Here is a 24,314-nt window from a genome sequence, read left to right on the forward strand (position 1 = left end):
AGGAAAGATGGAGAAAGGGAAGAAGGGATGAACAAAGAGATCTGGTGAAAAATGAACCATAAATAACACCAATTGAGTGCCAAAGGCTGGCCAGGAGGTTCTCGGGAGAGGGCCCTCCATTCAAAGCCCTCCATCTTTGGGTACCTCTTGGCTACTTTTGGGCTGGATGCCCAGCCAGTATTCCATTCTGGGAACTGCCTGATTATTCAGAGCCTTCTGGGGATCAGAGTGGGGCAGATCAGCTTCTTCTTTTCCTAGCAAGTGTGAAGCTAGAGCCTCTTCTGCCATCCAGAAAGACCAAACTTCAGTGCTTCAGAGGGCTTGGAATGAGAAAAGTGAAGGCCCAAGCCACTGGTGACAGGAAGACAGAAGGGAACTTTGCAAGGGCTTATGGTCTCTTCTAAGGGAGGCCAGCACCCAGTTCGTGCACCGTGGGAGAAAACAGAAGTCGTTAGACTGGATTTGCTTGATCTATAGGTACAGGCAGCTGCTCCTACCCAGCCCCCCATCAGCACATACCTCCATGGTCTTACAGTGGAGACCGCAGTTGAGCAGGCCGAGGGCCCATCCTCTGCCTGGTATCCAGCTCTCATTTCATCTTGTCTGGGCAGGGACTTTGGGGAGCACTTCTCTTATCAGCAGTGCCTCCCTCCTGCTTATTCCTAAACATGCACTCACCTCTTCAAATTCAAAAGAGAGACGTGACAACCTTCTCTCCTCCCAACTTGTCCCTCCTGTTTTACTCGACTTCTTCTGTTCCCCTTTACGGTGAAAGGTCTCAAAACAATTGTCCCCACCATGCTGTCTCTACTTGAATTCCAATTTCCTCTACAAATCTATTCCATCGAGTCCAAAATCAAGGCGATCTTTTAAAAATATAAATCACAATGGAATATTACTCAGCCATTAAAAATGACAAATACCCACCATTTGCTTCAACGTGGATGGAACTGGAGGGTATTATGCTGAGTGAAATAAGTCAATCGGAGAAGGACAAACATTATATGGTCTCATTCATTTGGGGAATATAAATAATAGTGAAAGGGAATAAAGGGGAAAGGAGAAAAATGAGTGGGAAATATCAGAAAGGGAGACAGAACGTGAGAGACTCCTAACTCTGGGAAACGAACTAGGGGTGGTGGAAGGGGAGGTGGATGGGGGTTGGGGGTGACTGGGTGACGGGCACTGAGGGGGGCACTTAATGGGATGAGCACTGGGTGTTATTCTATATGTTGGCAAATTGAACACCAATAAAAAATAAATTTAAATAAATAAATAAATAAAATATATATACATAAATCATATCCAGAATATTACTCAGCAGTAAAAAAGAAAGAGTGATGGATACACGCAACAATGTGGATGAAGCTCAAGAGAATTAAGCTGAGGGGGAAAAAAACCAGTCCCCAAAGGTTACATACTGTATGATTCATTTACATAACATTCAAGAAATAACAAAATTATAAAAATGGAGGGCAGAGTAATGGTTGCCAGTAGGGAAGGACCTGGGTGGGGGGAGGACTAGGGCAGAGGGTATGGCTATAAAGGAGCAACAGGACCCATCCTTGTAATGATGGAACTATTTCGTATTTTGATTGTGGTGGTGAATACATGAGCTTACACCTGTGATAAAATTGTATAGAATTAAAGCACACAGCCACGAGTCAGAGTAAAACCAGGGAAATCTGAGTAAGATTAGTAGATTGTACTAATGTCAATGTTGTGGTTGTGATCTCGTACTGTAGTTCTGCAGTGGGGTAAGCTGTACATAGCATTTCTCTGTATTAGTTCTTAGAAATATATGTGAATTTATAATTATTCCAAAGAAAAAGAAACGTAAAATAAATATAAATGAAATTATGTCATGCTCTGGGATAAAGCCATTCATTCATTCATTTAAAGGTCTTCCCATTGTTTTTGGAATAAAACTGTCTGCCCATCGCCTAGGACACAGTACGTGATCTGGTCTTTGCCAATCTGTCCTTTCCAGCTTTATATTATGCTTCTCTGGGGCTCTGCTAGTGCCAATCACAATCAACATCTCTTAATCCCAAGGCATCAAGATTTGCATCTTCCTTCTGGCCTTCATACACCTGCTCCCTCTTTCAGGAAGGCTTTTCCTTGGATCTTTTTATGGTTGCTTCTGTCCTGTCACGGTTCACCTTAAACGTCACCTCCTCTTTTCCTAACCACACAATCTGCAAACTCTTCTTTTCCTGCACAGGCCTTATCCCAAATTTGATTATTTTCTCACTTCTCTATCACGTCTCCCCCACTAGATTGCCAGCTCCCAGAGCAGGGTGGATGGTGTTCCGCATGACTCTGCGCTGTAGCCTCAGCATCTGGCACAGTGCTTGGCACGTGGTGAGGGCTCAGTAAACCAAATGTTGGGTGAATGAAATGAGCAGCCACGTGCCGCTTTGCCATCAGTGCTTTTCTGAGTCATGTAAAGCCCTCTGGATGGTGGCATCAGGCTTACAGATGGAGCTCCTTTCGCTCCCACCGGCTAGTCACTAAGCGGAAGGGTCGCCGGTGGGTGCTCCGACAGCGGTCAGGGTGTTCCCTAGTCCGGGGCCCAAACCGGGCGCACCCTGGACCCCGACCGCTCTGCAGGGAGTGCGCGGGTTAGCGGAGGCCCTTGGTGAGGCCACCTTCGCTAGACTCTTTGTTGCTCCCACCTCCCCGGCCCTGGCCCCGGCTGCCTGCAGTGACTCGTGACTCCCCGCGGGCCTCGAGGGCTGCAGCGCGAGGGTGGGGGGAGGAGGGCCCCGAGCGCCCCCTGCTCGCCCTCCCTTCGGGCTCCAGGCCTGAGCCGCCCTTCACCGGGGTGAGGGGAGCGCTCGCCTCCGCCTCCCCGCAGCCACCTTTCCCCGCGCGCCCGCGCCGCGCCTGCACCCCAGCCGCTCCCGAAGCGGGACACGTGGCCGCGCGGGGTGCGTGGCACCCCCGCCCCGAACCCGGCAAACTCCCGCGCGCGCGCCGCGCCCCGCAACCCCCGCGGGCAGGGCCCGGGCGGGCGCGCGCCGCGCCCCGCCCCCGCGCGCGCGCCCGCCCCCTCCCCGCCTCCCCCGTGCGCCCCTCCCCTCGCGCCCCTCCCGCGCCCTACATCCAGCGCCCGGCCCAGGGGGCTCAGTCCGCAGCCGCCGCCGCCGCCGCGCCTCGGCCTCGGTGCAGGCAGCGGCCGACGCTGAGACAGCTGCGCGGGCGAGCATCGCCAGGCAGTAAGCCCGCTTCCTCTCTGCGTGTGCGTGCGTGCGTGTGTGCCTCCTGCCCGCCGGCCCGCTGCACGGGAGAGCGGCCGCCCTCTTGCCCCGCCGCCGCCGCCGCCACCGCCGCCACCGCCGCCTCGGCCGCCTCGCCTGCCGCGGCGGGTACCTGCGGCCTCGGGCCTCGGCCTCCCGGCGGGGGTGGGGGGCCGCGGGGTCCCCTCGGGTGCATGCCTCGGCCACCCTGGGCCGGCGCCACCGGCGTGGCGGGCGTGGGGATGGAGAGCGACTGGGGAGGGAGTGGCGTGGGGGCGGGGGAGCGGGCGTGCCAGGGGGGCTCCCGGTGCTTTCTCCGCTGAACGATGAGGAGCGGGGGCCCGGGGTGGGTTGGGGAAGCGACCCGTGGTTTTCCTACGGAGGCAGGCGGGCCGTGGGGGGCGGGACAAGGTGGGGCATGTTCTCAGCCTGGATGCCGGGGGGGGGGGGGGGGGGGGGCTCGGAGGAAGGCGAGGCGGGGGGGGGCCCTGGGCGTGCTCCCCCGGGGTGGCGGGGTTGGGGAGGGAGCGAGGGGGGACCTTCAGGACTTGGCACAACGCAGAGGACGGGGGTGAGGACGAACGGGCTGTGGAGGTGAGCGGCTCGCTAGGGTTTTCTCGACGGAGATGCTGGGGGGGCGGCTGGAGGAGTTGAGGGTGGGGTGTTGAGAGACTATGGGGGGGCGGGGAGGGTCCGCAGCGCTTCTTCCTACTGAGGGGATGACTCGGGGGGTGGGGTTGGTGGATGGGGGTGGGGAGAGTGGGGGATTTCAGCTCCAGCGTGGAAGCTAGAGAAGCAAGAGGAAGGTTCTGTCACGTGGGTTGAGCTTTAGAAGGTGGATTTTCAAGACTGCAGGGTGTGACCTTTGCGTCTCGAAAAGCGTGAGATCCCTACAAGGTGCTGTCCATTCTAGGTTCTGGGAGGGAGGTTTCTGCTTTCGAAGTTTCTCGTTCTCTTCCATTCCTGGTGGCCTCTTCTCAGCCGTCTAGGACTAGGTAGAGGTTTGCAAATGAGCAAGGAAAGACTGTGTGTGGTTCGTGTTCAGTGCTATATTATTTTCTGCACTGGGGACCGTGCGAGTTTCTCAGGTTTATTTGGTTTGCCCTTTACAATAAAAACCCTGTGCCAGGGAGACCCCTTGGGAAAAGAAGAGAGAACAAGGTTTATAAGGGAGACCCCAGGTTTGTTTTTTTTAATTTCCTGAAGAGCATGAGATAAGTCGTGGTAGCATTTTGCTTGGCTTCTAGAAGAGGTAGAAATAGAATAAACGTATGTCTTTGCTGGAAGTCCTCTATATTTGTTTAAATTATGCCATCGGGATTATCTGAGGCCCCTTTGATTTGAATTTGGAATAGATCCAGTTTTCATAATTGGAGCCATCATTTTGTAATTGCCTGTAATTCTTCCTGGGTTATCAAATCAATGGCAAGCTTATAGAGCAGTAGGAATATTTTTTTTCGTTATCTTGATTAAGACAGTTCTAATGTAGATTTGATGTTATTCCTTGGAAATGTGAACGTTTGCAGAATAGTCCCTTGGAGTCACTTGGAATTTTGCAAAGCCTTTCCCTCCCTAGCTTATCTTCTCCAGGAACAGAACCCTCCCCGTTCTTTACACTGAAGAAGCAAGGGCTTCTGGGATGGTAGCTTTGCCTTTGGAAACTCATGCTCATATTTGCTTAAAAAGAATACATACTAAAAAGACATACGCTTTTAATGTGGTGAGGCTATATGTGCTTTGCCATTTTGGTTACATAAGGTTCCAGTCTAGCCTTTACCTTCAGTCTTTAAAAATGGTTATTTAACATTTTTAAGAGCAAATATGATCTTTATGCAACAGGAAATTGGTCAGATAGCCCATGATTTGTGCAAACTGCCTCGGAATAAGTATGTAGTGGAAGGCTACTATATAGGATCTATAACCATGTATGGGTTTTGAAATTCTATGCTTCCATTCCCCATTGGATTTTTGGAGAAGGAAAGCGTTGTTTGTGTGTGTGTGTGTGTGTGTGTGTGTGTTTAACCAAGTCTATATTTTTGAGTGAAACTTCCACAAAATGTGTGTAAGATTTAAATTGGTAAAATTTCTCTTGTATGGCCAGCTCATTGGAGCTAATTTAGTATCTACCAAATGAATGAACCAGTTAAATAATTATTTGTTTACTGGAAATACAAAACTGGAAATGTTTTAAGTGGAAATAGAGATTCTGGTCTCAGATTGATAAAAATGTGTTTAAATAAGCACTATATATGCACCACCTCTAACACTACTGTGAAACACATTCTATATACAGGCAACAGTCTAAAACTAGTGCATTTTAAAAATACAATTTAAGTTTGATTGTTTTCTCTCTTATGAGTAGAACGCCAGCCACCAAGAAGGGTAAAATCTTTTACAGAAGGAAACCTATTGATGGGTGGTGGAGACTTCAGTTTCTCCAGACAAAAGGAGTAAATGGATGTCTTTACTCAGCTTTTTGAGAACCCGTTGTTTGCCCTGCAGGACTGGAGAGGGGGAGAAAAGATGAAGAAACCTCAGAAATTCACAAAAATATTATCAAATATCTTTCTAGGTATTCTTAAAGATCTTGCTTATAGCCATTTGAAGAATAATTTGCAAATCGAGCCTTTGCATAAGAAATTGACCCTCACCGCTAAAGCTTTGACATTAAAAAAAAATAACAGTTTGTTGAAAGAATGGAAGCCAACCTTCAGAGGCTGATCCCTGTTTTCCTGCTCTCCACCTCCTGGTTCCCTTCTGCCCCACACCCCTCCCCTTCTTCCCCTCCAGTGCCAGCAACATTGGGAGTTGAACAAATGTTTGTGCTTGCTTGAACTTTAGGCCTTATCTATTTGGCTGCTTTCCCCAACTTTTGCCTACAAAATTTTTTTGGTTAATTGAACTTTCCAGTTGTTTGGATTTGGGGTAAAAGGGAGTAGACTATAATTATTTTCTCTTAAAAAGATCTTTTCTTTCAGCTCCTGTTGAACGAGAGTGAAGAAAGGTTCTTTTTTTCTTTTTCTTTCTTTTTTTTTTGTCAATGGAGTACTTAATTAAGCAGAATATATGACCATTCACTTATTCAGCAAACATTTACCGAGTTGCGGGCTGTGTTGGAGGCTCTGTGCTAGGTGCAGGGATACACAGTGGATAAAAAATGGTTCCCGCCTTCTGAGACAGTTATTAAAACAAAAAGCAGACAGTGAATTTGTTGTGGATAGTCAAGAGGTGTCCAGAGTCTTTTGGGCATCAGCATAGCACTTTATATGCATCAAACATGCTTCAACCATGCACACAGTATAGTCATTTCTTGCCAAAGAAATATTCATTGTATAAATAGTGCCTCACCTTCCCAACTAAGACCTACTTTTTCGTTTTGGGTCAAAACATGATTTATAAGTCATCTTAAGGGTCTTAAGGTTAATGGCCTTTTTAAAAAAGAGTAGGTTTCGTGTGAAGTACATAGGACATAAGAGACTTCCTGATATTGAAGTTCAGCATTTTATATCACATCGTGCGGTAGTGAGACAGCAGCCAGGCCAGCGTCCCTGCCTGTGACTTAAAAGCATCTTGTGACAGCAAATGAGGCCAAGCTAAATTATTCTTCTGTGGTCAGCTTTGGATTACGGATAATGGATGGTGGAACCCAGAAGAGTAAAGGATACTCAATAGTGGCTCTAGTAAACCTTCACCCTCCTGCTGAGTTACCTTCTGAGATTTTTGTGCATTGCCCTGTTTGTGGATAGTGCTAGATCAGTGGTTTTCAACTGGGGCAGTTCCCCCCTCCCCCCGCCACAGGACATTGAACAATGTCTGGGGACATTTTTGGCTGGGATGAATTGGGATGCGGCATGCTGTCTAGCAGGTAGAGGCCAAGGATTTTGTTTCAACAGTCTAGGTCACTCGGGGCAGCCCCCACAACATAGAATTACCTGACCCAAAATGTCAGTAGTGTTGAGGTTGATGGAATTCCCTCCACTCAATGCAGTAAAATGTCATTTCAGGAACAGTAGAAAAGGGATCCCTGGGTGGCGCAGCGGTTTAGCGCCTGCCTTTGGCCCGGGGCGCTATCCTGGAGGCCCGGGATCGAATCCCACGTCGGGCTCCCGGTGCATGGAGCCTGCTTCTCCATCTGCCTATGTCTCTGCCTCTCTCTCTCTCTCTCTGTGTGTGTGTGTGACTATCATAAATAAATAAAAAATTTAAAAAAAATGTTAAAAAAAAGGAACAGTAGAAAGCAGTAACTGTCTTGACGTGACATTGAATGTTTGCTGAGCTCACCCGATCAGTCTTAAAAGTGACTGGTCCTAGTACATCGACCTGAATAATTAAAAGACCAGTAAGAGCTGCTATCTACGGGACTTGCTCTGTGCCTGGCACTTCTATACATTCTATATTCTTTTCACTTTATAAATGAGGAACCAGGCTCAGAGAGGCAAAGCAACTTGCTTTAGGTCCTACAGCTGGTCAGGGTTGCAAGCAGACATCAAAATTAAGATCATCTTACCTCTCAGAAGTTCATGGTTTTTTGAGCACAACGTCATCGTTCCATCTCCCTTGTGGCATGCACCATTCAAAAGGTCACTTGACAAAGTTAAAATTACTACATGTCCTATATAACCATTGAATTTGCTTGAGAGTAATTAAAACCATGAATGTTAAATTTGATCATAACTTGGAAGTAAGTGGCCAGGAGTAGGGGGAGAAAGGGAACTGACATAACTTGAAGGCCTGCCTATAGTTCTAGAAAATACACTAGTTGAACTTACACCCGCTGTGTAATACAATCCTCCAGCAGCTCTGCAGTGTAATGATGCACATTTCACAGATGAGGTTAGCAAAGTAACTTGTCTAAGATTGCACAAGTTAAGTGGCAGAGTTGGGATTTGAACATAAGTCCCATGACTAAGCCACTGTGCCTTGCAGCTTTCTCTATCTTGGGATTGGTGAAGGGGGTGAGTTGTGCATGCTGTGGAAAGGTGAGTAGTAACTGGTCCTGGATAAAGAGATTTCAGAGGTAGTGTGTCGCAGATGCTTGATTATATTCAGGTAGAGAGTAGGGAGGTGAATCACTGTACTTTCCTCCACTGATGAGATTTAAGTACAGGGAATTTGTTCTCAGGATCTACCCGAACTAAGCCTATAATTGTCCTTTTGGAGACCTTCATTTGCTATCTTACTTGAATTTTTCTTTTTCTTTTTTTCCTTTTAAAAAATATTTTATTTATTTATTCATGAGAGACACAGAAAGAGAGAGGCAGAGACACAGGCAGAGGGGGAAGCAGGCTCCCTGTGGGGAGCCCGATGTGGGACTCAATCCCGGGACTCCAGGATCACAACCTGAGCCGAAGGCAGACGCTCAACCCCTGAGCCACTCAGGTGTCCGTTACTTGAATTTTTCAAATGCTGTTTTGAAAACCATGAAACTGGAAGTAACCTAATTGTATTTATATTCTTTCTTTTTTAAATATTTTATTTATTTTATTTATGACAGACACAGAGAGGCAGAGACATAGGCAGAGGGAGAAGCAGGCTCCTTGCAGGGAGCCCCATGTGGGACTTGATCCCGGGACTGGGATCATGCCCTGAGCCAAAGACAGCTGCTCAACAGCTGAGCCACCCAGGTGTCCCTGTTTATATTCTTTCTACAGCTCACCTTCTACCTTTCCTAGGACTATTGTATAGAATTTAGTAATGACGGCGTTTGGTTTTGTCATCTTTTTAAACAATTTAAATATTTGTTTTTGCTGTGGAAGTTGTTTTTATAATTAACGTCATCAAATTCATACTTGTGTTTTCCATATGGGGGTGTGTGTTTTGTTTTGACAGCTAAATATTTATTTTAACTTTTGATGTGTTGTGATTTCAAGCATAACAAGAGGAAAAATAAAAAACAGCCCGATAGCAATCATATTCTGTCTGGCAAGCAGTTTTTTTTTTCCCCCTGTGGGTAGGAGGAGGACTTCATGTTTCATTTCATTTACTTTAAATTGTAAAGGAATTTTAACCATGATTCTCAAGGGCCAGGATGCTGGGGGGAAAAAAGAAATGTTATTTAGATAAAATGTATGTTTTGATTTCCACATAGGTCTGAGAGCCATAGATTCTGATCATAATAATAATGTCATGACTGGACTATAGCCAGCAACTACTGGGATGATCAGCCACTGGGTATGGGCACGCATTGTGATTTGGATTTTGTAAAAACCCCCCCATCATTTTTAAATTTTTTTTTATGATAGTCACACAGAGAGAGAGAGAGAGAGAGAGAGGCAGAGACACAGCCAGAGGGAGAAGCAGGCTCCATGCACCGGGAGCCCGACATGGGATTCAATCCCGGGTCTCCAGGATTGCGCCCTGGGCCAAAGGCAGGCGTTAAACTGCTGCGCCACCCAGGGATCCCCCCCCCCCATCATTTTAGAGTAGACTTGAGAGATCTGATAAAACTTGGAAGAATGCGCTAATCCTTTCAAAAATCCAATTTTTTAATGGCAGTAGTGGTACTTTTTCAATGTAGGGAAATACAGAAAAGCCTCAAGAAGAATAGAAAAGTCAGTTATAACCCACCATCCAGAAATTAGTGACAGTGTTTTATATTTCTTTTTTAAATACAGTGGTGAGTTCGAGTTTGCTGCAAGATCTCCAACTTATAAATGTAGCCTAAGCTATTATTTTAAAAACTTAACAGAAAAATTTTCTGAGTTACTATTGCATCGGTAGAGAGAAGTCATGGTCCTAAGGAGTGAAATGGAAAGAGTGCCAGGGAGTTGGAGAACTATCACATAAGCTCCTTAAAATTTCTCCCCCTCCAGAATATAAAAAATAGTGGAAGAGAATAAAGGGGAAAGGAGAAAAAATGAGTGAGAAATATCAGAAAGAGAGACAGAACATGAGAGACTCCTAACTCTGGGAAACAAACAAGGGGTGGTAGAACGGGAAGTGGGCAGGGAGGGGGGGTGACTGGGTGACGGACACTGAGGGGGGCACTTGATGGGATGAGCACTGGGTGTTATTCTATATGTTGGCAAATTGAACACCAATAAAAAATAAATTTAAAAAATTTCTCCCCCTCCAAATTGAGTAATAGAATTCCCATGCCAGAAAGGGCTGGCAGGACCCACTCCCCCTCATTTTATGGACAAGAAAACTGAGGCTCAAAGAGGTCGAGCATCTGCTCCTAGGTGATATAACGTGTTAACGTTGGAGTTCCAGTTTGATGTTTTAAGTTCTCTGTACATAGATAAGTTTTTATTTAAAAACTCTTCACAGTCACAAACTTTTTGTTGGCCTGTCCCTCAAAAGAACGGACTTTTATGGTGGGAGTATATTGACTATACTAAAGGATACCAAAAAGGCCAGGTATTTCCTAATTCCAGAAAATGGTCAAAACAGTTGGGAGCAAGGGTGCCTAGCTGGCTCAGTCAGTAGAGCCTGCGGCTCTTGATCTCGGGGTTGTGAGTTCAAGCCCCACACTGGTAATAGAGAGAACTGGAAAAAATACAACAGCAAAGACTTTACCAAAAAAAAAAAAAACAGCTGGGAGCATTACAGGAATTTGTCCTCTTGTTTGCTTGATTGAAATTGAGTGTTAGTGGCAGGAACCGCTCCTGTGCATCTAGACCTCAGTTTAATTTCCCCTGGCTTATGGGGCAAGTAGCAAGTACTAAGGCACATCAGATCTGCCTATAGTTGCAGAAATGAAAAATGACTTTATAAGAGTTTTTCCACGTGGTAGTTTGGAAGACCACAGCAATTGTTGCATGCAAGTATTTTTTCCTTTATAAAATGGAATGTCTCTGTTAAAATCATGGGAAAAACATTTTAAAGATTCCATGTGCTTCCAGATTTAAGTAGGAAGTTAGCAAATTATAGCAAATGCTGGCAGTATGGGATCCTTAAAACAGGTACACAGAGTCCTCTTGTAATCCGGTGCTAATACCTCCCCAAGCTTCCCTGTCTTTCCTCTCTTTCTTCCCCTGCCCTTCTTCGTTTCTTCCTGTTAGCTCGCTCGCTCTCAGTCTCTCTCTTTCTCTCTCTGTGTGTGTCTCCTTTGTTTGCATGTCTTTCACTCTTGGGGTTACTCTCTTTGCTGTCCAGCTGACTGCCCCCTTGCCCTTTGCTGGGCCCTCTGTATAGTCACCTCGTCCCATTCATCCACTGCTGGGTCTTCCCCTGACCCCACTTGCCAGTATTAAAGTTGCCCCACCCCGGGCGGGCCAGGTCTTTTCTGCCTGCCATGGGCCAGGCTGGGAAGCTGCTCCCCAGAGTAAGTGTCGGGTAAGGAGAGCTGGTGTCACTTGATAGAGCAGAGTCACTGGTCAACTAGAATTCCACCTGCGATGCGCAGAGGTTCCGAGGGCTGCATATACACACAAACCAGCAAGCAGGACATCCTCCCTTCTTCACAGCCAGGGCCCCAGCAAAGCTTAGAGCTACGTGAGATAATGAATATGGATTGGATACTCACTGCCAAGGGCTTACCATTTGAACAAATGAGAAAATTGTACCCTTGCCTAGGGGTGTGTTAAGTAGTTTTTTTGTGGCTGTTCCTCATTATTGCCTGCTAATGAGTGTGTGCATTGTCACTGAGCAAGCAGCTCTTCCCAGCTTCCTGGAGGACACCATATTTCTCTTCTGAAAATGGGTTTTCCTCTGTATTCAAGGCCCTGAGATTTGCTTGCACTTCATCTTCGAATTGCTGTAGATATAAAATGCACAGAAAGATACATGTGTACTGGTTTCTCAATGCGGTGAAACCTAGCAAAAAGAACAATCAGAATAAGTCTTTGTTGTCAGCACTTTGGTGCTTGTCGAATTCATAATTTATTTACCCACATAAAAACTCTCTGAGTCTTATGTATATATTCCAAGACAGAAAACATTCCATACACACTGTAATCACAAGAATTTGTGATACCCGCAAGGGTTTAAATTGAATTTTCAGTACTAAGAAAATGATAGCTGGGAATACACAAGTTTTATTACTGAGATGATTTTGATGAGGATGGTACAAAACTAAATTTCTATATTTGATTAATTAAGACTTGTTCACTTTCAGTTTGAGAGTGTAGCTAAGGCTGCTTGACTCCTGTCAAATTTGAAAGCTGTGATTTATTAGGAAGACATCGAGGTTTGGTTTTTCAGTAAATTGCTGCCAGATCTGGTTTTACACATCATTCGTGTTTGTGAAGCTGATTGCCAGTGTCTGCCTAGCTATAATCAATCATCTGCACTTTTATGTGGCCAGGTGAAGGGAAGTAACAGGTGTCCCCCCTACGTTTCTTAGAGACCAAAGTCCAAACTTTCTGTATCACTAAGCCAGAGTGGTGGACTCAAGACATTTGAATTAACACAATTTAATGTTTTTCAACAACTTCTAAGAAATAGACTGTAAATAACTGTAGTTTCAAATAACTACAATGATAAATTCCTCAGTGAGATAGCTTCTGGAAGCTAACGGGACACTAAGTTCCTTGTCAACAGTTCTGCATCTCCAGATGATCTGCTCTTGTGTGAGAGCCACTTTGTAAACTTAGATCCCTGCCAAGAAAGAAACAATTCTGATAAAAAACAGAAAAGTGGTCTCTGTTTCTTCTGAAATAGTTACAGTAAGCTGTCACATCCCCCAAGAACAGGACAAATAAAAATGGTTTGAATTTTGCTTCACACTTAAAGCAAAAATGAACAAACGAGAGTATTTTGCATCTCTATATACTTACACCTCTAACTTGGGTATGTACATAATCAATATACAGGAAGAAATGCCTTGAGAAATGGGGTTTCAGAGGGCACTTGCTGTGAGTGGATGGCGCACCATCCTTCCATGCTCAAGTGCAAAACAAGCTTTTTATATGCTAAATGTTACTTTCCTATTGACATATTGAGATGAAAGAATAATTAGGCAATATAAGGACCAGAGTACTGAGATGCACTGTGTCCCTTCATCATTTACCCCCTCGAAAAGAGTACACGTCACTGTTCTTCCATGTAGCTGGCAGTCTGCTTCATTGCTATCGCTCTGTCCACCTAGTGTCCATCTGCCACTCACGACTGCCACTGTGTCTGCCCTGCCCCATCTTCTTTCCCCATTTTCTTCTTCCGCATCTTTCCCGTCTCCTGATGCTACTGCTCTTACACTGCTCATAACAAAGCTGTTTTTATAAACATCTCCAGACTGACTTCTCAACAGACTGATTAATTCCAACATGTCAGATACCATTTCAGAGGCTGTTTTTCTTACTTTTCTCTTTGTGGTACAATAATTTCTTCAGCCTCCTTTCAAGTTTGGGGCCAGGCTGGAGGTTAGAGAGTCGTGAACAGTGGGTTTTCGGATAACCAGACTTGGATGTGTTTATGAGCTATGGTAGAGATGGGCTCTGAAACCATGAAATCATTAAAAAGAAATGAATGATTGGTATTATGATCCTAAGAAACTTCCTTTTACAAAGCTAAAGCAATTACAATCGTCTTGAGCTAAGGTAGGTAGGTACTTCCTGACTTCTCAGCATGTACTGTGAAGGGTTCAACATTTGTCAACATCTTGTCAAATGCACCACACTAATGGAAACTATGGACTTTCAGGAACAGTAGTGAATATTGGCTTATCAGTTTTAACAAACTTACTATGGTAATACAAAATGTTAACAGAGGAAATCGGGAGGGGGGTGTTAAGGAGGTATATGGAAACTGTTACTTTCTGCTCAATTTCTCTGCAAACCTAACACTGCCCCAAAAATCTATTTAAAAATCCTTTAGAATTCAGAAATATAAAGAATATATAAAAGAAGAATATATCAGCCACTTTTTACTGTTAACTTGCAGGTAGAGGTACAGTGTTTGTTTTTCAGCGCTAGTAACATAAGGGAAGTGCTTCTCCTGGAATGATGTAATTAGTATCCTGCCCCCACCCCCCAAAAAGCGGAAGGTTCTACTAACCACTGGCTGGTTATTGGGTTGGGGCTTGCTTTATTTGCCACCATTGGGACATCATGCCATCTTTGCAGTGGAGTGGGGTCCCAGACTTAAATTCCCTGCCCTACAACCCAATGATCCCTTCTTTGACCATTGTATTTATGGTGTCACTAGCAACAGTGACAATTGGTGAGCTCATGCCAACTCTGAGCCAATATCCAGGTCAGAGTTTGATTGCTTTGGGCCAAAGGCTATCACATGGCTTGTAATAACATAGACCTAACACCAGAACCTCCATGCAGTTATTCATTTTGGCCAGCTCTCTAGGAAACCCAGCTGAAAAGGTTACAGTTTTTAAAGTCTTATAATTGGTTTCTGTATATTGAAACTGGGTGCTTATTATGAGCAACTGCAAGTATGTGTTGCATTCTTGAGTTGGCTATAAAAACAGAACATTCTAAGGGTACCTAAGCCAGCTCAGTTGGTGGAGCATGTGACTCTTGCTCTCAGGGTCATGAGTTCGAGCCCTGTGTTGGGGATAGAGTTTACTGAAAAACAAAAACCCACAGAACATGTTATGGCAGGTGGTAGTAAGCAGAGGTCAGGGAACGGGTTATGAAAGGGGTATTGAGACTGAGGTAGAGTCTACGGCCATACCACCCTGAACGCGCCCGATCTCGTCTGAGACTGAGGTAGATTAGAAGAGAAACAACTGATAAGACATCAAGGATTAGAACACAAATGAAGGTGACCACCCAAGGAATGGATACCTTAGGGATGTGGTTACCAACCACATCTATTATCAATAGAATGTATCCCATTTGGGATACGGTTGCTCATAGAATGTGTCCCATTGGGTCTATGGTTAGACTCAGAGTGAAAAGCTCCAGAGCTCCAGAGTTACTTGAAAAAAATGTGAATAAAGGAGATGGTTGGTTATAGAGCTCACCTATTTAAAGCCTATTTATTTTATATATCAGAAGTAATTTTTTTTTAAGAAAACCATAGCTGGGGGCATCACAATGCCAGATTTCAGGTTGTACTACAAAGCTGTGGTCATCAAGACAGTGTGGTACTGGCACAAAAACAGACACATAGATCCATGGAACAGAATAGAGAATCCAGAAGTGGACCCTCAACTTTATGGTCAACTAATATTTGACAAAGCAGGAAAGACTATCCGCTGGAAAAAGGACAGTCTCTTCAATAAATGGTGCTGGGAAAATTGGACATCCACATGCAAAAGAATGAAACTAGACCACTCTCTTACACCATACACAAAGATAAACTCAAAATGGATGAAAGATCTAAATGTGAGACAAGAGTCCATCAAAATCCTAGAGGAGAACAAAGGCAACACCCTTTTTGAACTTGGCCATAGCAACTTCTTGCAAGATACATCCATGAAGGTAAGAGAAACAAAAGCAAAAATGAACTATTGGGACTTCATCAAGATAAGAAGCTTTTGCACAGCAAAGGATACAGTCAACAAAACTAAAAGACAACCTACAGAATGGGAGAAGACATTTGCAAATGACGTATCAGATAAAGGGCTAGTTTCCAAGATCTATAAAGAACTTATTAAACTCAACACCAAAGAAACAAACAATCCAATCATGAAATGGGCAAAAGACATGAAGAGAAATCTCACAGAGGAAGACATAGACATGGCCAACAAGCCCATGAGAGAATGCTCCGCATCACTTGTCATCAGGGAAATACAAATCAAAACCACAATGAGATACCACCTCACACCAGTGAGAATGGGGAACATTACCAAGGCAGGAAACAACAAATGTTGGAGAGGATGTGGAGAAAGGGGAACCCTCCTGCACTGTTGGTGGGAATGTGAACTGGTGCAGCCACTCTGGAAAACTGTGTGGAGGTTCCTCAAAGACTTAAAAATAGATCTGCCCTATGACCCAGCAATTGCACTGCTGGGAATTTACCCCAAAGATACAGATGGAGTGAAACACCAGAACACCTGCACCCCAGTGTTTATAGCAGCAATGTCCACAATAGCCAAACTGTGGAAGGAGCCTCGGTGTCCATCGAAAGATGAATGGATAAGGAAGATGTGGTTTATGTATACAATGGAATATTCCTCAGCCATTAGAAACGACAAATACCCACCATTTGCTTCAACGTAGATGGAACTGGAGGGTATTATGCTGAGTGAAATGAGTCAATTGGAGAAGGACAAACATTATATGGTCTCATTCATTTGTGGAATATAAAAAATAGTGAAAAGGAATAAAGGGGAAAGGAGAAAAAATGAGTGGGAAATATCAGAAAGGGAGACAGAACATGAGAGACTCCTAACTCTGGGAAATGAACAAGGGGTGGTAGAAAGGTAGGTGAGTGGGAGGTGGGGGTGACTGGGTGACAGGCACTGAGGGGGGCACTTGATGGGATGAGCACTGGGTGTTATGCTATATGTTGGCAAATTGAACTCCAATAAAAAATAAATAATAAAGTAATTTTTATGTATGGATCTGTTACATATACTCATCATTACACCTGTTATTAGATAAACTAAAAATATATTTTCTTGATGTTACTACATCAAGATGTTATGCTATATGTTGGCAAATTGAACTCCAATAAAAAATAAATTAATTAATGAAAGGGAATAAAGGGAAAGGAGAGAAAATGAGTGGGAAATATCAGAAAGGCAGACAAAACATGAGAGACCCCTAACTCTGGGAAACCAGCAAGGATTAGTGGAAAGGGAGGTAGGTGGGGGTGTTGGGGTGACTGGGTGATGGGCACTGAGGGGGGGCACTTGGCAGGATGAGCACTGGGTGTTATGCTATATGTTGGCAAATTGAACTCCAATAAAAAAATAAATAATAAAGTAATTTTTATGTATGGATCTGTTACATATACTCATCATTACACCTGTTATTAGATAAACTTATATATATATTTTCTTGATGTTACTACATGGTTTCACTGATTGACCATACCTGTGCTCCTGCCTCTGTGAGGAGAGGCAGATTTTAGACAAGGTGGGGGGGGCACAGAAATAAGCTCTCCCCTGAGTCCAGTCCACGGCAAGCCTTGGGGATTCCAGTGCACGATCACAGGTTAGTCTCTGCCAGTGGTGGACCAAATGAACGCACAGCCCACGCATGCCTTGTGGTCACCATCACCATTGATACCATGTTCTGCCGCTGACCTGACCGTACAGAAATTCCTGTCCATCGTAGACATGGTAAAAAAAAAAAAAAAAAAAAACCATCCAACCACGTTGCAGTGTATTTGCGTCATAGGTAGAGACAGGCTTGGTGAGTCCCCAGGCCTCCGATAGCCTTGTTCCTCCCACTTGAGCTGTGGGGAAAGAGCTGGAAGGCCCTTTGGCCCCTCATCTTCTCCCCCCCCCCCCCGTCTCCTCTCTCCCTGTCATTCAGTTACTTGTGGATTTTCTGTTATGGAAAAAGGAGGACCTCAGCACAAAAACCTTGGGGGTCTGTTGGCGCAGGTGTTCACACTACCAGAGCAATGGACTTGAGACTTCCCTGACTGCTGGGTCTTCACTGCCGCCCTGGGTTGTGAGGTGGGCAGTGGAGCCCAGGGGTATCGTATAAACATTTTTTTACCTCCACTTTGAAAGTTGAATTGGGTTCCCTTATGAAGTGACCATTCCTTCCACTTTTCACAGCCCCCGTAATTTTCTTTGGTGCATTCACGCTTGTGCTTGTAGTGGGTTCCAGCAGAGGGCATGCTGCCGGGAAGGAGTGACTCTGTGGCCTGCTGCTTGGAGCAGGGCTGCCCGGTTGCCCACATGTGAGGGAACCGTGCCCGAACGGCCAAACACAGCTTAGAAAGTAGGAGCCAGGGCGCCTGGGTGGCTCAGTGGTTGAGCATCTGCCTTCGGCTCAGGTCATGATTCCGGGATCATGGGATCAAGTCCCTCATTGGACTCCCTGCACAGAGCCTGCTTCTCCCTCTGCCTGTGTCTCTGCCTTTCTCTGTGTCTCTCTCATGAATAAATAAATAAATAAAAAAGAAAGTAGGAGCCAAAGAACTTCATGAAATGAGATCAGCAGATGCTTGCTGAGGGCTTACTCTATGTGCAGGGCACTTTGCTAAGCCTGCTAGTTGCTGTTGGGAGTTATTAAAAACAGAAGTGATCTCTCAAGCACAGAACTTCTATTCTAATTGGAAAAGCTGTTGGAGACACAGGAAGACTGTGGTGGAGAGCATTGAACCCAGTGAGGGAGGGAGGAAGACAGAGTCAGGAGTCTTGACTCTTAGCCCAAGTCTGCCATTCATGGAAGAGATTCCAGAAGGTGGTACATTCTCCTTTTCCAAATGTAGTGTGCATGTGATATGTAGACACTACATATCTGTACTATATCATCATACTAATTTTAACTACTGACCACGATTCCTCCAGGTGGGGTTTTTGGACTGGCAGCATCAGCATCACTTGGGAGCTTGTTAGAAATACAGATTCATGGGCTCACCCCAGACCTAGTGCATCAGAAACACAGGGGTTGGGGCCCAACACTTTGTATTTTAACAGCTCTCACCACCCCTCCCCGAGACTCTTGGTTGCACCCTAAACTTATTGCACAGTTATGGGCTATGGAAATTTGGGGTAGTGGGTATTCAAATTTGCTTGCACATATTAGATTCATCAGAGGGAATTCAGTTGGGGGGGGCACCCAGACATCACTAGTGGCTCTGCAGGTGCAGCCAGAATTAGAATCTCTGGTTTAAGAGGAGGATGGCATGAGCCAAAGGACCTGTACTTCTCCAGTGGAGACAGATGTCAGAGGCTAGGAGTCTGCCAAAGCCAGAGTTGAGAATGGGGGAAGGTGAAAAGTGGGTCTGATGGGAAGGCCTTGAATTTCAGGCTAGAAATTTGGCCTTTAGATTAAATTGGAGGAAGGTGTAGGGTAAAGGGAGTGATGCATTCAAGGTGGTACATTTGAAAAATAATTCTGGCAGCTCTATGAAGAAGGGGGCATGTCTGATGAAGTAGTGTAGATGTGAAGTGAAAATGGGCCAAATTGGGGTTGCAGAAATGAGCTTATAAGGAAAAGGTCTGGAGACTCTTTTGCAGGACAAATAGACATGATTGGGTGATGGTTTGTAGGAGTGAGGGTGGTATTAGTAAGCCTTTAGCTCAGTACTTCCTCTCAAACTTCTGAGACAGCCAGCTCTCTCTAGTTGCTTCTATCAGAATTGTCACATTCTGTGGATCTGGGCTCATCTTTAGTCCATCATTGCTTTGATTTAGGGAGCTGGTATTCCCCAGTGAGTTATGTAAGAATGCAGAACTGTAGTTACCCAGAAAGCTACCCACAGTCATCATGGCAGAGGAAACAATCCTGTTTCTTTTTTTTTCTTTTTTTTTAAACAATCCTGTTTCTTTTTTTTTTTAATTTTTTTTAATTTTTATTTATTTATGATAGTCACAGAGAGAGAGAGAGAGAGAGAGAGAGAGGCGCAGAGACATAGGCAGAGGGAGAAGCAGGCTCCATGCACCAGGAGCCCGATGTGGGATTCGATCCTGGGTCTCCAGGATCGCGCCCTGGGCCAAAGGCAGGCACCAAACCGCTGCGCCACCCAGGGATCCCAACAATCCTGTTTCTTAACGAAAGAATGCTTGGAGTTGTGGGAAAGTTTTAAACTTGGCAGTGACTAACTCGAGCCTATCAGTCAATTAAGTGAGTTTTTATTTTATCATTTGTTTTATTTGGGTGCTGTTGTACTAGTCACTGAAAGGACATCAATCTTCATATTTTTAAAACAAAACAAAAATACCATTGAACATTAGGGCAAAGGACAAGAATTTGGTTTTACCTTTTGACTTTAGCAAATATTTGCCACTCCATTTTTCTTGCTGGATTTCACCATTTGACTTGTTTTGTTTTGCATTGTTCCCATTTCTTCCTGATGCCTGATAGGTTTAGAGCCCCCCTACTCTGTTATTGATGGCTTGTTTATTCTTTAGTATTCTTTTTTTAAAGATTTTTATTAATTTATTTGAGAGAGAAAGAGATCGCAAGCACAGGGAGCAGCAGAGGGAGAGGGAGAAGCAGGCTCCCCACTAAGCAGGGATCCTGATGCGGGGCTGGATCCAAGGACTCTGAGATCATGACCTGAGCCAGCTGAGCCACCCCCCAGGTGCCCGAACTTTTTTTTTTTAAGATTCCACACATTATATGTGGTACTGTCTTTCTCTGACTTAGTGCTCTCAGCATAATGCTGTCATTGCAAGTGGCAGGATTCTATTCTTTTGAATGGCTGTGTAATAATAATAATATTCTATGATGCACCACACCACATCGTCTTTATCTGTTCATCCATCAATGGATACCTATGTTGTTTCCATGTCTTGGCTGTTGTGGATAATGCTGCAATAAATGTGGGGGCGCAGATATCTTTTCAAGGTAGTGTTTTTGTTTTCTTTGGATAAATACCCAGAAATGGAATAGCTGGATTAGATGATAGTTCCATTTTTAATGTATTGAGGCACCTCAAACATATCCCACAGTGGCTGTACCAGTTTTCATTCCTATCCATAACGCACAAGGGCCCCCTTTTCTCCATAACGCACAAGGGCCCCCTTTTCTCCGCACCCCCACCAGCACTTGTTTTTGCATGCCTTGTTCCTAATGGCCATTCTGCCTGCTGTGGGTGAAAGCTCACTGTGGTTTGGAGTCACATTTCCCTGATGATGAATGGTGTTGAACATCTTTCCATGTACCTGTTGGCCAGGATTTGGATGTCCTCTTTGGAAAAATGTCTCTTGAGATCCTCTGCCCGTCTTTTTACTGGATTGTTTGGTTTTGGCCCTGGAGCCATAAGTGTACTTTCTGTATTGGATCTCATCAGATATATGATTTGTACATATTTTCTCCCATTCAGTAGGCTGCCTTTTCATTTCGTTGATGGTCTCCTTTGCTGCACTCAAGGATTTTAGTATGATGTAGTCCCCTTGTTTATTTTTGTTTTTGTTGTAGAAGTTTTCTTAATGTTTTGCTATCCCAGTAAAAAAATAAAGGGCACCTGGGTGGCTGAGTCGATTAAGCATCGCATCTGCCTTTGGCTCAGGTCATGATCCCGAGGTCCTGGGATTGAGCCCCGTGTTTGGGCTCCCTGCTTGGTGAGGAGTCTGCTTCTCCCTCTGCCTGTGCCTCTCTTTCCAGCTTGTGTTCTGTCTCTCTCTCTCAAATAAAATTTTAAAATCTTTTAAAAAATAAGACAATATATTTTTATTTAATATCCCCTCCTTTATGACCAAAAACTTCTTTAAATTTGCATCCAGCAATAGCCCATGGAAAGAGCTTCTTCGTGTTTATTTGGGGCATGGTGGGGGCTCTGCACACCTTTCCATCTTTTGTTAGTTTATAGGTTATACAGTATCTGGAAGGAAAGGCACATTTTCTTAGTTTGGGAACCTATAAAAGCAAATTCAATATTTTAAAGTGTTACATATATTACGTGCAAGGTTTAAAAATGACTTTTCATTTTACCTTTGGTAAAGCTGTACACTGTTTAGTTTTCTGAAGGAACTATAAAAATCTAGGAAAAATCTAGAGTGATCACAACTTTAAATGTGTACTATATCTGGTAGATATCTTTTAAAAATATAGCCTTTCTTTTCTGGAATTGAATAAGGATCCAAGCTTTCTGTTTCCAAATTGTGGAGAATAATGGTGAGCCCAGCCTAACATATAGACTTGTTGAATCACTATGTTGTATGCCTGAAGCTAATGTAACATTGTGTGTCAACCATACTCAAAATAAAAATAATAAAAATCGAAATAAAGTAGGGCACCTGGGTGTCTCAGTTGACCAAGTGTCTGACTCTTGATTTGGGCTCAGGTCATGATCTCGGTGTTGTAAGATCGAGCCCCATAGCATGGTGCCTGCTTGGGATTCTCTCCCTCTCCCTCTCCCTCTGCCCCCCCCAACTCACTCATGCATATTCTCTCTCTCTCCCCCCCCTAAAAAACGAGACCTAGTTAAAAAAATTAAAAAATTTTTTAAAATAAAGTTACAATAGTACTCCCATAAAATGGACTATCAAGCAGCCATTTAAAAATGAGGGAGCTAAAAAAAATAAGGGAGCTCTGTATATGCCAATATGGAATGATCTTCAGAATCAGATTTTTTCAAAAAAATTCTGAAGAATATTATGATTGTATCATATAAAATTAAGATTAGAAACTTGTGTGGTAGGCAGCCTGGGTGGCTCAGCGGTTTAGTGTCACCTTCAGCCCAGGGCCTGATCCTGGAGACCTGGGATCGAGTCCCACGTCAGGCTGCCTGCAAGGAGCCTGCTTCTCCCTCTGTCTCTCTCTCTCTCTCTTCCTCTCTCTCTCTCTGTGTCTCTCATGAATAAATAAATAAAATTAAAAAAAGAAACACGTGGAATAAATAAATGATCTTCCAGAGTATGTTTTGTGATGTACTTTATACTAAATCGTAATATAAGGACACAAAATTAGATTTTTTTGTATATCAGTCATGTAACTTCCTTCGGTCTTTATTAAATTAATATATTGTTAAAGACTTGATGATGTTACAGATGTTGGTTATGTTGAAATTACTACAAACGAGGCACCTTTCTTCTGTGTTGATTTTTTTTTAACCAATAAATTATTTTGCTGAATGAGAGCCAGTTTATCAGTTCTTCTGCTAAAGGAAATGAGCCCATAGTCAGGTCATTTGTATTTATTGCATTTATGGTAACATTTAAAATGTGTTTTGAATGTGCAGATGCCAGTGTTTCTGACTACCATAATAGTGTGAGCACTTGAATAAAAGTAGGAAAAATGAGATGTCTGAGCTGCCCATTGCCATGCTAAGTGTACCTTGTTTGGGGTTCACTGCTCTTTGGTTTCTTAGGTAAGAGAGGATAGTCTGAAGAGCATGATTATAAGGAATGGTTACCATGACAATCACATTTCAGAGAATTTAGGAGAGACAATGAATCCGTGGAGCTCCTCCGTTTTGATCGATTCAACAGCCACCATTCAAATAGCTGCTGGCTCTGGATTTTATTTTTCTGCATAATTCACCCAGTGGATTGGTGATTTGGGTATCATTTAGGCTTGGCAGTCACTAGTGACAGGGTCACGACTATCTTTGACTGTGATACTATCATTAAACCTGCGGGAAAATGATCATGTATGTTAAATGTCACTAGAACATAGCTACTAGCTTCTTCTGGAACCATATAAATGGTTTGTCTAATTTCACTTATTAATGCTGTCAGGGTGGGATGAGATTAACATGATTTATTTTAAAGTATGACTAACCCTAAAGTGTTTGGATTTTACTTTGCTGTCATCACATTTTATCCAGGGTGTTTGGCTGCTGTTCGGTGTTTATTCTTTGACTTGTGTACAATTGTCAACACGGTTTGTATTATTATGTCCGTTTGGAGGCATGGCGTTCTAGTTCTTGATGGTGAAAGCGTGAACCGAGGCACTGCAGACTCGGGGTAGGGAGGGGTTGGGGGGCTGAGGTGGCCCCCAGGGCTAGAGGGCTACCTGCCCAGCCTTTGGGCCTTTCTCTCTTCTGCCCTCTGGAGGCCATGTGGGAACATGACATACAAGGATTCCCTGTGAAAAGGAGAGCCAAGGTCTTGCTGTGGTTACTAGAAGACACGTCTTTAGCCCCTGCCCCCAGCCTCCCAAAGCCTGAACTTGTAGAGGTGGGGAGCAGACCAAGAAGGCAGGAAGGTACTAGGAGGGTGGGGTGTAAGGGAGGAGGCTCTTCCAGTTCCTCAAGCACAGAACCTATTTTCTTAGAGCCCAGGATGCATTAAATCCCACCTCCCGGAAAGATCAATCCCAGAAGGGTGAGTAAAATGAAATAGTCTATTAAGGCTAGTGTGTGGGGGATGGGTTCGGGTTGGAAGTTTAAGTTGGGTTGACACGGAACTGGGGTGCCCAAGCATTTGTGACAGTGCACAAAATCGTTCTCCAAGTTTGATAACATTTTAACTCTGCACCTGCCCTGCTAGTAGTGATAATGGTCTGTCTCCTGTTCAGTGAGTACCTCATGCGTGTGAGGCCCTGGTGAGTGCTTTTACACGCGCTGCCCTCTTGCTCACCATTTTGAGGCTCAGAGAGGTTTTACAGCTGGTATGGGGCAGGGCAGGTGTTGAAGCCCAGGCAGTCTGACTCTGGC

At 44.4% G+C, this 24,314-nt stretch overlaps 1 protein-coding gene across 1 annotated transcript in view; it reads left to right on the forward strand.

The window, feature by feature from the left end:
* The first annotated feature begins 3,085 nt into the window (after positions 1-3,085).
* The window catches only part of FHL1 (four and a half LIM domains 1), a 63,100-nt gene continuing 41,871 nt past the window's right edge, over positions 3,086-24,314 (forward strand). The window contains exon 1 of the mRNA XM_055338546.1: positions 3,086-3,221. The gene's annotated coding sequence lies outside the window, so the exon portion shown is untranslated. The remainder of the gene's footprint in view (positions 3,222-24,314) is intronic.

The sequence above is a fragment of the Nyctereutes procyonoides genome, unplaced genomic scaffold (assembly GCF_905146905.1).
Source record: "Nyctereutes procyonoides isolate TBG_1078 unplaced genomic scaffold, NYPRO_anot_genome, whole genome shotgun sequence".
NCBI classification, from domain to species: Eukaryota; Metazoa; Chordata; class Mammalia; order Carnivora; family Canidae; genus Nyctereutes; species Nyctereutes procyonoides.